The sequence below is a fragment of the Pleurodeles waltl genome, chromosome 7, assembly GCF_031143425.1.
Source record: "Pleurodeles waltl isolate 20211129_DDA chromosome 7, aPleWal1.hap1.20221129, whole genome shotgun sequence".
In the NCBI taxonomy this organism is placed as follows: domain Eukaryota; kingdom Metazoa; phylum Chordata; class Amphibia; order Caudata; family Salamandridae; genus Pleurodeles; species Pleurodeles waltl.
This window is the reverse complement of record NC_090446.1, coordinates 1,230,491,545-1,230,504,449: the sequence shown is the minus strand read 5'-3', so window position 1 is coordinate 1,230,504,449 and position 12,905 is coordinate 1,230,491,545.

Below are 12,905 nucleotides of genomic sequence, written 5' to 3'. Positions count from 1 at the left end.
GATAAAAATGATACCTCACGAGTGTGGGTAGGCCTAGCTCCCGCAACAGGAAACGCCCCAAAGTGCAACGTGGACACATCCAAATTTTTGAAAGAAAACAGAGGTGTTTTTTGCAAAGTACCTACCTGTAGATTTGGGCCTCTAGCTCAGCCGGCACCTAGGGAAACCTACCAAACCTGTGCATTTCTGAAAACTAGAGACCTAGGGGAATCCAAGATGGTGTGACTTGTGTGGCTCGGACCAGGTTCTATTACCCAGAATACTTTGCAAACCTCAAAATTTGGCTAAAAAAACACATGTTCCTCACATATCTATGGCAGAAAGTTCTGGAATTTGAGAGGAGCCACAAATTTCCTTCCACCCAGCTTTCCCCCAAGTCTCCCGATATAAATGATACCTCACTTGTGTGGGTAGGCCTAGCGCCCGCGACAGGAAACACCCCAAAGCGCAACGTGGACACATCCAAATTTTTGAAAGAAAACAGAGGTGTTTTTTGCAAAGTGCCTACCTGTAGATTTTGGCCTGTAGCTCAGCCGGCACCTAGGGAAACCTACCAAACCTGTGCATTTCAGAAAACTAGAGACCTAGGGGAATCCGAGATGGGGTGACTTGTGTTGCTCGGACCAGGTTCTGTTACCCAGAATCCTTTGGGAACCTCTAAATCTGGCTAAAAAAACACATGTTCCTCACATTTCTGTGGCAGAAAGTTCTGGAATCTGAGAGGAGCCACGAATTTCCTTCCACCCAGCGTTCCCCCAAGTCTCCTGATAAAAATGATACCTCACTTTGTGTGGGTAGGCCTAGCGCCCGCAACAGGAAACGCACCAAAGCGCAACGTGGACACATCCAAATTTTTGAAAGAAAACAGAGGTGTTTTTTGCAAAGTGCCTACCTATAGATTTTGGCCTCTAGCTCAGCTGGCACCTAAGGAAATCTACCAAACCTGTGCATTTCTCAAAACTAGAGACCTAGGGGAATCGGAGATGGGGTGACTTGTGTTGCTCGGACCAGGTTCTGTTACCCAGAATCTTTTGGGAACCTCAAAATTTGGCGAAAAAACACATGTTCCTCACATTTCTGTGGCAGAAAGTTCTAGAATCTGAGAGGAGCCACAAATTTCCTTCCACCCAGCGTTCCCCCAAGTCTCCCGATAAAAATGATACCTCACTTGTGTGGGTAGGCCTAGCACCTGCGACAGGAAACGCCCCAAAGCGTAACGTGGACACATCCAAATTTTTTTAAGTAAACGGAGGTGTTTATTGCAAAGTGCCTACCTGTAGATTTTGGCCTCTAGCTCAGCCGGCACCTCGGGAAACCTACCAAACCTGTGCATTTCTGAAAACTAGAGACGTAGGGGAATCCAAGATGGGGTGACGTGTGGCTCGGACCAGGTTCTGTTACCCGGAATCCTTTGCAAACCTCAAAATCTGGCTAAAAAAACTCATGTTCCTCACATTTCTGTGGCAGAAAGTTCTGGAATCTGAGAGGAGCCACAAATTTCCTTCCGCCCAGCGTTCCCCCAAGTCTCCCGATAAAAATGATACCTCACTTGTGTGGGTAGGCCTAGCTCCCGCAACAGGAAACGCCCCAAAGTGCAACGTGGACACATCCAAATTTTTGAAAGAAAACAGAGGTGTTTTTTGCAATGTACCTACCTGTAGATTTAGGCCTCTAGCTCAGCCGGCACCTAGGGAAACCTACCAAACCTGTGCATTTCTGAAAACTAGAGACCTAGGGGAATCCAAGATGGTGTGACTTGTGTGGCTCGGACCAGGTTCTATTACCCAGAATACTTTGCAAACCTCAAAATTTGGCTAAAAAAACTCATGTTCCTCACATTTCTGTGGCAGAAAGTTCTGGAATCTGAGAGGAGCCACAAATTTCCTTCCACCCAGCGTTCCCCCAAGTCTCCCGATAAAAATGATACCTCACTTGTGTGGGTAGGCCTAGCTCCCGCAACAGGAAACGCCCCAAAGTGCAACATGGACACATCCAAATTTTTGAAAGAAAACAGAGGTGTTTTTTGCAAAGTACCTACCTGTAGATTTAGGCGTCTAGCTCACCCGGCACCTAGGGAAACCTACCAAACCTGTGCATTTCTGAAAACTAGAGACCTAGGGGAATCCAAGATGGTGTGACTTGTGTGGCTCGGACCAGGTTCTATTACCCAGAATACTTTGCAAACCTCAAAATTTGGCTAAAAAAACACATGTTCCTCACATATCTATGGCAGAAAGTTCTGGAATCTGAGAGGAGCCACAAATTTCCTTCTACCCAGCTTTCCCCCAAGTCTCCCGATATAAATGATACCTCACTTGTGTGGGTAGGCCTAGCGCCCGCGACAGGAAACACCCCAAAGCGCAACGTGGACACATCCAAATTTTTGAAAGAAAACAGAGGTGTTTTTTGCAAAGTGCCTACCTGTAGATTTTGGCCTGTAGCTCAGCCGGCACCTAGGGAAACCTACCAAACCTGTGCATTTCAGAAAACTAGAGACCTAGGGGAATCCGAGATGGGGTGACTTGTGTTGCTCGGACCAGGTTCTGTTACCCAGAATCCTTTGGGAACCTCAAAATCTGGCTAAAAAAACACATGTTCCTCACATTTCTGTGGCAGAAAGTTCTGGAATCTGAGAGGAGCCACAAATTTCCTTCCACCCAGCGTTCCCCCAAGTCTCCCAATAAAAATGATACCTCACTTTGTGAGGGTAGGCCTAGCGCCCGCAACAGGAAACGCCCCAAAGCGCAACGTTGACACATCCAAATTTTTGAAAGAAAACAGAGGTGTTTTTTGCAAAGTGCCTACCTATAGATTTTGGCCTCTAGCTCAGCCGGCACCTAAGGAAATCTACCAAACCTGTGCATTTCTCAAAACTAGAGACCTAGGGGAATCCAAGATGGGGTGACTTGTGTGGCTCGGACCAGGTTCTGTTACCCAGAATCCTTTGCAAACCTCAAAATCTGGCTAAAAAAACAAATGTTCCTCACATTTCTGTGGTAGAAAGTTCTGGAATCTGAGAGGAGACACGAATTTCCTTCCACCCATCGTTCCCCTAAGTCTCCCGATATGAAAGATACCTCACTTGTGTGGGTAGGCCTAGCGCCCGCAACAGGAAACGCCCCAAAGCGCAACGTGTACACATCCAAATTTTTTAAAGAAAACAGAGGTGTTTTTTGCAAAGTGCCTACCTGTAGATTTTGGCCTCTAGCTCAGCCGGCACCTAGGCAAACGTACCAAACCTGTGCATTTCAGAAAACTAGAGACCTAGGGGAATCCGAGATGGGGTGACTTGTGTTGCTCGGACCAGGTTCTGTTACCCAGAATCCTTTGGGAACCTCAAAATCTGGCTAAAAAAACACATGTTCCTCACATTTCTGTGGCAGAAAGTTCTGGAATCTGAGAGGAGCCACAAATTTCTTTCCACCCAGCGTTCCCCCAAGTCTCCCGATAAAAATGATACCTCACTTGTGTGGGTAGGCCTAGCTCCCGCAACAGGAAACGCCCCAAAGCGCAACGTGGACACATCCAAATTTTTGAAAGAAAACAGAGGTGTTTTTTGCAAAGTACCTACCTGTAGATTTGGGCCTCTAGCTCAGCCGGCACCTAGGGAAACCTACCAAACCTGTGCATTTCTGAAAACTAGAGACCTAGGGGAATCCGAGATGGGGTGACTTGTGTTGCTCGGACCAGGTTCTGTTACCCAGAATCCTTTGGGAACCTCAAAATTTGGCGAAAAAACACATGTTCCTCACATTTCTGTGGCAGAAAGTTCTAGAATCTGAGAGGAGCCACAAATTTCCTTCCACCCAGCGTTCCCCCAAGTCTCCCGATAAAAATGATACCTCACTTGTGTGGGTAGGCCTAGCACCTGCGACAGGAAACGCCCCAAAGCTTAACGTGGACACATCCAAATTTTTTAAAGATAACGGAGGTGTTTATTGCAAAGTGCCTACCTGTAGATTTTGGCCTCTAGCTCAGCCGGCACCTCGGGAAACCTACCAAACCTGTGCATTTCTGAAAACTAGAGACCTAGGGGAATCCAAGATGGGGTGACGTGTGGCTCGGACCAGGTTCTGTTACCCTGAATCCTTTGCAAACCTCAAAATCTGGCTAAAAAACACATGTTCCTCACTTTTCTGTGGCAGAAAGTTCTGGAATCTGAGAGGAGCCACGAATTTCCTTCCACCCAGCGTTCCCCTAAGTCTCCCCATATAAATGATACCTCACTTGTGTGGGTAGGCCTAGCGCCCGCAACAGGAGACGCCCCAAAGCGCAACGTGGACACATCCACATTTTTTAAAGAAAACAGAGGTGTTTTTTGCAAAGTGCCTACCTGTAGATTTTGGCCTCTAGCTCAGCCGGCACCTAGGGAAACCTACCAAACCTGTGCATTTCTGAAAACTAGAGACCTAGGGGAATCCAAGATGGGGTGACTTGTGTGGCTCAGACCAGGTTCTGTTACCCAGAATCCTTTGCAAACCTCAAAATTTGGCTAAAAAACACATGTTCCTCACATTTCTGTGGCAGAAAGTTCTGGAATCTGAGAGGAGCCACAAATTTCCTTCCACCCAGCGTTCCCCCAAGTCTCCAGATAAAAATGATACCTCACTTGTGTGGGTAGGCCTAGCGCCCGCGACAGGAAACGCCCCAAAGCGAACGTGGACACATCCAACTTTTTGAAAGAAAACGGAGGTGTTTTTTGCAAAGTGCCTACCTGTATATTTTGGCCTCTAGCTCAGCCGGCACCTAGGGAAACCTACCAAACCTGTGCATTTCTGAAAACTAGAGACCTAGGGGAATCCAAGATGGGGTGACTTGTGTGGCTCGGACCAGGTTCTGTTACCCAGAATCCTTTGCAAACCTCAAAATTTGGCTAAAAAAACACATGTTCCTCACATTTCTGTGGCAGAAAGTTCTGGAATCTGAGAGGAGCCACAAATTTCCTTCCACCCAGCGTTCCCCCAAGTCTCCCGATATAAATGATACCTCACTTGTGTGGGTAGGTCAAGTGCCCGCAACAGGAAACGCCCCAAAGCGCAATGTGGACACATCCAAATTTTTGAAAGAAAACTGAGGTGTTTTTTGCAAAGTGCCTACCTGTAGATTTTGGCCTCTAGCTCAGCCGGCACCTAGGGAAACCTACCAAACCTGTGCATTTCTGAAAGCTAGAGAGCTAGGGGAATCCAAGATGGGGTGACTTGTGTGGCTCGGACCAGGTTCTGTTTCCCAGAATCCTCTGCAAACCTCAAAATGTGGCTAAAAAAACACATGTTCCTCACATTTCTGTGGCAGAAAGTTCTGGAATCTGAGAGGAGCCACAAATTTCCTTCCACCCAGCGTTCCCCCAAGTCTCCCGATATAAATGATACCTCACTTGTGTGGGTAGGCCTAGCGCCCACGACAGGAAACACCCCAAAGCGCAATGTGGACACATCCAAATTTTTGAAAGAAAACAGAGGTGTTTTTTGCAAAGTGCCTACCTGTAGTTTTTGGCCTCTAGCTCAGCCGGCACCTAGGGAAACCTACCAAACCTGTGAATTTCTGTAAACTAGAGACCTAGGGTAATTCAAGATGGGGTGACTTGTGTGGCTCGGACCAGGTTCTGTTACCCAGAATCCTTTGCAAACCTCAAAATTTGGCTAAAAAAACACATGTTCCTCACATTTCTGTGGCAGAAAGTTCTGGAATCTGAGAGGAGCCACAAATTTCCTTCCACCCAGCGTTCCCCCAAGTCTCCCGATATAAATGATACCTCACTTGTGTGGGTAGGCCTAGCGCCCGCGACAGGAAACGCCCCAAAGCACAACGTGGACGCATCCAAATTTTTTAAAGAAAACAGAGGTGGTTTTTGCAAAGTGCCTACCTGTAGATTTTGGCCTCTAGCTCAGCGGGCACCTAGGGAAACCTACCAAACCTGTGCATTTCTGAAAACTAGACACCTAGGGGAATCCAAGATGGGGTGACTTGTGTGGCTCGGACCAGGTTCTGTTACCCAGAATCCTTTGCAAACCTCAAAATTTGGCTATAAAAACACATGTTCTTCACATTTCTGTGGCAGAAAGTTCTGGAATCTGAGAGGAGCCACAAATTTCCTTCCACCCAGCGTTCCCCCAAGTCTCCCGATAAAAATGATATCTCACTTGTGTGGGTAGGCCTAGCGCCCGCGACAGCAAACGCCCCAAAGCGCAACGTGGACACATTCAAATTTTTGAAAGAAAACAGAGGTGTTTTTTGCAAAGTGCCTACCTGTAGATTTTGGCCTCTAGCTCATCCGGCACCTAGGGAAACCTACCAAACCTGTGCATTTCTGAAAACTAGAGACCTAGGGGAATCCAAGATTGGGTGACTTGTGTGGCTTGGACCAGGTTCTGTTACCCAGAATCTTTTGCAAACCTCAAAATTTGGCTAAAAAAACACATGTTCCTCACATTTCTGTGGCAGAAAGTTCTGGAATCTGAGACGAGCCACAAATTTCCTTCCAGCCAGTGTTCCCCCAAGTCTCCCGATAAAAATGATACCTCACTTGTGTGGGTAGGCCTAGCACCCGCGACAGGAAACGCCCCAAAGCGTAACGTGGACACATCCAATTTTTTTTAAGAAAACGGAGGTGTTTATTGCAAAGTGCCTACCTGTAGATTTTGGCCTCTAGCTCAGCCGGCACCTCGGGAAACCTACCAAACCTGTGCATTTCTGAAAACTAGAGACCTAGGGGAATCCAAGATGGGGTGACGTGTGGCTCGGACCAGGTTCTGTTACCCGGAATCCTTTGCAAACCTCAAAATCTGGCTAAAAAAACTCATGTTTCTCACATTTTTGTGGCAGAAAGTTCTGGAATCTGAGAGGATCCACAAATTTCCTTCCACCCAGCGTTCCCCCAAGTCTCCCGATAAAAATGATACCTCACTTGTGTCGGTAGGCCTAGCTCCCGCAACAGGAAACGCCCCAAAGCGCAACGTGGACACAACCAAATTTTTGAAAGAAAACAGAGGTGTTTTTTGCAAAGTACCTACCTGTAGATTTGGGCCTCTAGCTCAGCCGGCACCTAGGGAAACCTACCAAACCTGTGCATTTCTGAAAACTAGAGACCTAGGGGAATCCAAGATGGGGTGACTTGTGTGGCTCGGACCAGGTTCTGTTACCCAGAATACTTTGCAAACCTCAAAATTTGGCTAAAAAAACACATGTTCATCACATATCTATGGCAGAAAGTTCTGGAATCTGAGAGGAGCCACAAATTTCCTTCCACCCAGCTTTCCCCCAAGTCTCCCGATATAAATGATACCTCACTTGTGTGGGTAGGCCTAGCGCCCGCGACAGGAAACACCCCAAAGCGCAACGTGGACACATCCAAATTTTTGAAAGAAAACTGAGGTGTTATTTGCAAAGTGCCTACCTGTAGATTTTGGCCTGTAGCTCAGCCGGCACCTAGGGAAACCTACCAAACCTGTGCATTTCTGAAAACTAGAGACCTAGGGGAATCCAAGATGGGGTGACTTGTGTGGCTCGGACCAGGTTCTGTTACCCAGAATCCTTTGGGAACCTCAAAATTTTGTGAAAAAACCACATGTTCCTCACATTTCTGTGGCAGAAAGTTCTGGAATCTGAGAGGAGCCACGAATTTCCTCCCACCCAGCGTTCCCCCAAGTCTCCCGATAAAAATGATACCTCACTTTGGCCCGTATTTATACTTTTTTTAGCGCCGCATTTGCGCCGCTTTTTGACGCAAAACGGCGCAAACCTACAAAATACAATGGCATTTTGCAAGTTTGCGCCGTTTTTGCGTCAAAATACGGCGCAAATGCGGCGCAAAAAAAGTATAAATACGGGCCTTTGTGTGGGTAGGCCTAGCGCCCGCAACAGGAAACGCCCCAAAGCGCAACGTGGACACATCCAAATTTTTGAAAGAAAACAGAGGTGTTTTTTGCAAAGTGCCTACCTGTAGATTTTGGCCTGTAGCTCAGCCGGCACCTAGGGAAACCTACCAAACCTGTGTATTTCTGTAAACTAGAGACCTAGGGTAATCCAAGATGGGGTGACTTGTGTGGCTCGGACCAGGTTCTGTTACCCAGAATCCTTTGCAAACCTCAAAATTTGGCTAAAAAAACACATGTTCCTCACATTTCTGTGGCAGAAAGTTCTGGAATCTAAGAGGAGCCACAAATTTCCTTCCACCCAGCGTTCCCCCAAGTCTCCCGATATAAATGATACCTCACTTGTGTGGGTAGACCTAGCGCCCGCGACAGGAAACGCCCCAAAGCGTAACGTGGACACATCCAAATTTTTGAAAGAAAACAGAGGTGTTTTTTGCAAAGTACCTACCTGTAGATTTGGGCCTCTAGCTCAGCCGGCACCTAGGGAAACCTACCAAACCTGTGCATTTCTGAAAACTAGAGACCTAGGGGAATCCAAGATGGTGTGACTTGTGTGGCTCGGACCAGGTTCTGTTACCCAGAATACTTTGCAAACCTCAAAATTTGGCTAAAAAAACACATGTTCCTCACATATCTATGGCAGAAAGTTCTGGAATCTGAGAGGAGCCACAAATTTCCTTCCACCCAGCTTTCCCCCAAGTCTCCCGATATAAATGATACCTCACTTGTGTGGGTAGGCCTAGCGCCCGCGACAGGAAACACCCCAAAGCGCAACGTGGACACATCCAAATTTTTGAAAGAAAACAGAGGTGTTTTTTGCAAAGTGCCTACCTGTAGATTTTGGCCTGTAGCTCAGCTGGCACCTAGGGAAACCTACCAAACCTGTGCATTTCTGAAAACTAGAGACCTAGGGGAATCCAAGATGGGGTGACTTGTGTGGCTCGGACCAGGTTCTGTTACCCAGAATCCTCTGGGAACCTCAAAATTTTGTGAAAAAACCACATTTTCCTCACATTTCTGTGGCAGAAAGTTCTGGAATCTGAGAGGAGCCACGAATTTCCTTCCACCCAGCGTTCCCCCAAGTCTCCCGATAAAAATGATACCTCACTTTGGCCCGTATTTATACTTTTTTTAGCGCTGCATTTGCGCCGCTTTTTGACGCAAAACGGCGCAAACCTACAAAATACAATGGCATTTTGCAAGTTTGCGCCGTTTTTGCGTCAAAAAACGGCGCAAATGCGGCGCAAAAAAAGTATAAATACGGGCCTTTGTGTGGGTAGGCCTAGCGCCCGCAACAGGAAACGCCCCAAAGCGCAACGTGGACACATCCAAATTTTTGAAAGAAAACAGAGGTGTTTTTTGCAAAGTGCCTAACTGTAGATTTTGGCCTGTAGCTCAGCCGGCACCTAGGGAAACCTACCAAACCTGTGTATTTCTGTAAACTAGAGACCTAGGGTAATCCAAGATGGGGTGACTTGTGTGGCTCGGACCAGGTTCTGTTACCCAGAATCCTTTGCAAACCTCAAAATTTGGCTAAAAAAACACATGTTCCTCACATTTCTGTGGCAGAAAGTTCTGGAATCTGAGAGGAGCCACAAATTTCCTTCCACCCAGCGTTCCCCCAAGTCTCCCGATATAAATGATACCTCACTTGTGTGGGTAGACCTAGCGCCCGCGACAGGAAACGCCCCAAAGCACAACGTGGACACATCCAAATTTTTTAAAGAAAACAGAGGTGTTTTTGGCAAAGTGACTACTTGTAGATTTTGGCCTCTAGCTCAGCCGGCACCTAGGGAAACCTACCAAACCTCTGCATTTCTGAAAACTAGAGACCAGGGGAATCCAAGATGGGGTGACTTGTGTGGCTCGGACAAGGTTCTGTTACCCAGAATCCTTTGCAAACCTCAAAATTTGGCTAAAAAATCACATGTTCTTCACATTTCTGTGGCAGAAAGTTCTGGAATCTGAGAGGAGCCACAAATTTCCTTCTACCCAGCGTTCCCCCAAGTCTCCCGATAAAAATGATATCTCACTTGTGTGGGTAGGCCTAGCGCCCGCGACAGCAAACGCCCCAAAGCGCAACGTGGACAAATTCAAATTTTTGAAAAAAACAGAGGTGTTTTTTGCAAAGTGCCTACCTGTAGATTTTGGCCTCTAGCTCAGCCGGCACCTAGGGAAACCTACCAAACCTCTGCATTTCTGAAAACTAGAGACCTAGGGGAATCCAAGATGGGGTGACTTGTGTGGCTCGGACCAGGTTCTGTTACCCAGAATCTTTTGCAAACCTCAAAATTTGATTAAAAAAACACATGTTCCTCACATTTCTGAGGCAGAAAGTTCTGGAATCTGAGAGGAGCCACAAAATTCCTTCCACCCAGTTTTCCACCAAGTCTCCCGATAAAAATGATACCTCACTTGTGTGGGTAGGCCTAGCACCCGCGACAGGAAACGCCCCAAAGCGTAACGTGGACACATCCAAATTTTTTTAAGAAAACTGAGGTGTTTTTTGCAAAGTGCCTACCTGTAGATTTTGGCCTCTAGCTCAGCCGGCACCTCGGGAAACCTACCAAACCTGTGCATTTCTGAAAACTAGAGACCTAGGGGAATCCAAGATGGGGTGACGTGTGGCTCGGACCAGGTTCTGTTACCCGGAATCCTTTGCAAACCTCAAAATCTGGCTAAAAAAACTCATGTTCCTCACATTTCTGTGGCAGAAAGTTCTGGAATCTGAGAGGAGCCACAAATTTCTTTCCACCCAGCATTCCCCCAAATCTCCCGATAAAAATGATACCTCACTTGTGTGGGTAGGCCTAGCTCCCGCAACAGGAAACGCCCCAAAGCGCAACGTGGACACATCCAAATTTTTGAAAGAAAACAGAGGTGTTTTTTGCAAAGTACCTACCTGTAGATTTGGGCCTCTAGCTCAGCCGGCACCTAGGGAAACCTACCAAACCTGTGCATTTCTGAAAACTAGAGACCTAGGGGAATCCGAGATGGGGTGACTTGTGTTGCTCGGACCAGGTTCTGTTACCCAGAATCCTTTGGGAACCTCAAAATTTGGCGAAAAAACACATGTTCCTCACATTTCTGTGGCAGAAAATTCTAGAATCTGAGAGGAGTCACAAATTTCCTTCCACCCAGCGTTCCCCCAAGTCTCCCGATAAAAATGATACCTCACTTGTGTGGGTAGGCCTAGCACCTGCGACAGGAAACGCCCCAAAGCGTAACGTGGACACATCCAAATTTTTTTAAGAAAACGGAGGTGTTTATTGCAAAGTGCCTACCTGTAGATTTTGGCCTCTAGCTCAGCCGGCACCTCGGGAAACCTACCAAACCTGTGCATTTCTGAAAACTAGAGACCTAGGGGAATCCAAGATGGGGTGACGTGTGGCTCGGACCAGGTTCTGTTACCCGGAATCCTTTGCAAACCTCAAAATCTGGCTAAAAAAACTCATGTTCCTCACATTTCTGTGGCAGAAAGTTCTGGAATCTGAGAGGAGCCACAAATTTCCTTCCACCAAGCGTTCCCCCAAGTCTCCCGATAAAAATGATACCTCACTTGTGTGGGTAGGCCTAGCTCCCGCAACAGGAAACGCCCCAAAGTGCAACGTGGACACATCCAAATTTTTGAAAGAAAACAGAGGTGTTTTTTGCAAAGTACCTACCTGTAGATTTGGGCCTCTAGCTCAGCCGGCACCTAGGGAAACCTACCAAACCTGTGCATTTCTGAAAACTAGAGACCTAGGGGAATCCAAGATGGTGTGACTTGTGTGGCTCGGACCAGGTTCTATTACCCAGAATACTTTGCAAACCTCAAAATTTGGCTAAAAAAACACATGTTCCTCACATATCTATGGCAGAAAGTTCTGGAATCTGAGAGGAGCCACAAATTTCCTTCCACCCAGCTTTCCCCCAAGTCTCCCGATATAAATGATACCTCACTTGTGTGGGTAGGCCTAGCGCCCGCGACAGGAAACACCCCAAAGCGCAACGTGCACACATCCAAATTTTTGAAAGAAAACAGAGGTGTTTTTTGCAAAGTGCCTACCTGTAGATTTTGGCCTGTAGCTCAGCCGGCACCTAGGGAAACCTACCAAACCTGTGCATTTCAGAAAACTAGAGACCTAGGGGAATCCGAGATGGGGTGACTTGTGTTGCTCAGACCAGGTTCTGTTACCCAGAATCCTTTGGGAACCTCTAAATCTGGCTAAAAAAACACATGTTCCTCACATTTCTGTGGCAGAAAGTTCTGGAATCTGAGAGGAGCCACGAATTTCCTTCCACCCAGCGTTCCCCCAAGTCTCCCGATAAAAATGATACCTCACTTTGTGTGGGTAGGCCTAGCGCCCGCAACAGGAAACGCCCCAAAGCGCAACGTGGACACATCCAAATTTTTGAAAGAAAACAGAGATGTTTTTTGCAAAGTGCCTACCTATAGATTTTGGCCTCTAGCTCAGCCGGCACCTAAGGAAATCTACCAAACCTGTGCATTTCTCAAAACTAGAGACCTAGGGGAATCCGAGATGGGGTGACTTGTGTTGCTCGGACCAGGTTCTGTTACCCAGAATCCTTTGGGAACCTCAAAATTTGGCGAAAAAACATATGTTCCTCACATTTCTGTGGCAGAAAGTTCTAGAATCTGAGAGGAGCCACAAATTTCCTTCCACCCAGCGTTCCCCCAAGTCTCCCGATAAAAATGATACCTCACTTGTGTGGGTAGGCCTAGCACCTGCGACAGGAAACGCCCCAAAGCGTAACGTGGACACATCCAAATTTTTTAAAGAAAACGGAGGTGTTTATTGCAAAGTGCCTACCTGTAGATTTTGGCCTCTAGCTCAGCCGGCACCTCGGGAAACCTACCAAACCTGTGCATTTCTGAAAACTAGAGACCTAGGGGAATCCAAGATGGGGTGACGTGTGGCTCGGACCAGGTTCTGTTACCCGGAATCCTTTGCAAACCTCAAAATCTGGCTAAAAAAACTCATGTTCCTCACATTTCTGTGGCAGAAAGTTCTGGAATCTGAGAGGAGCCAC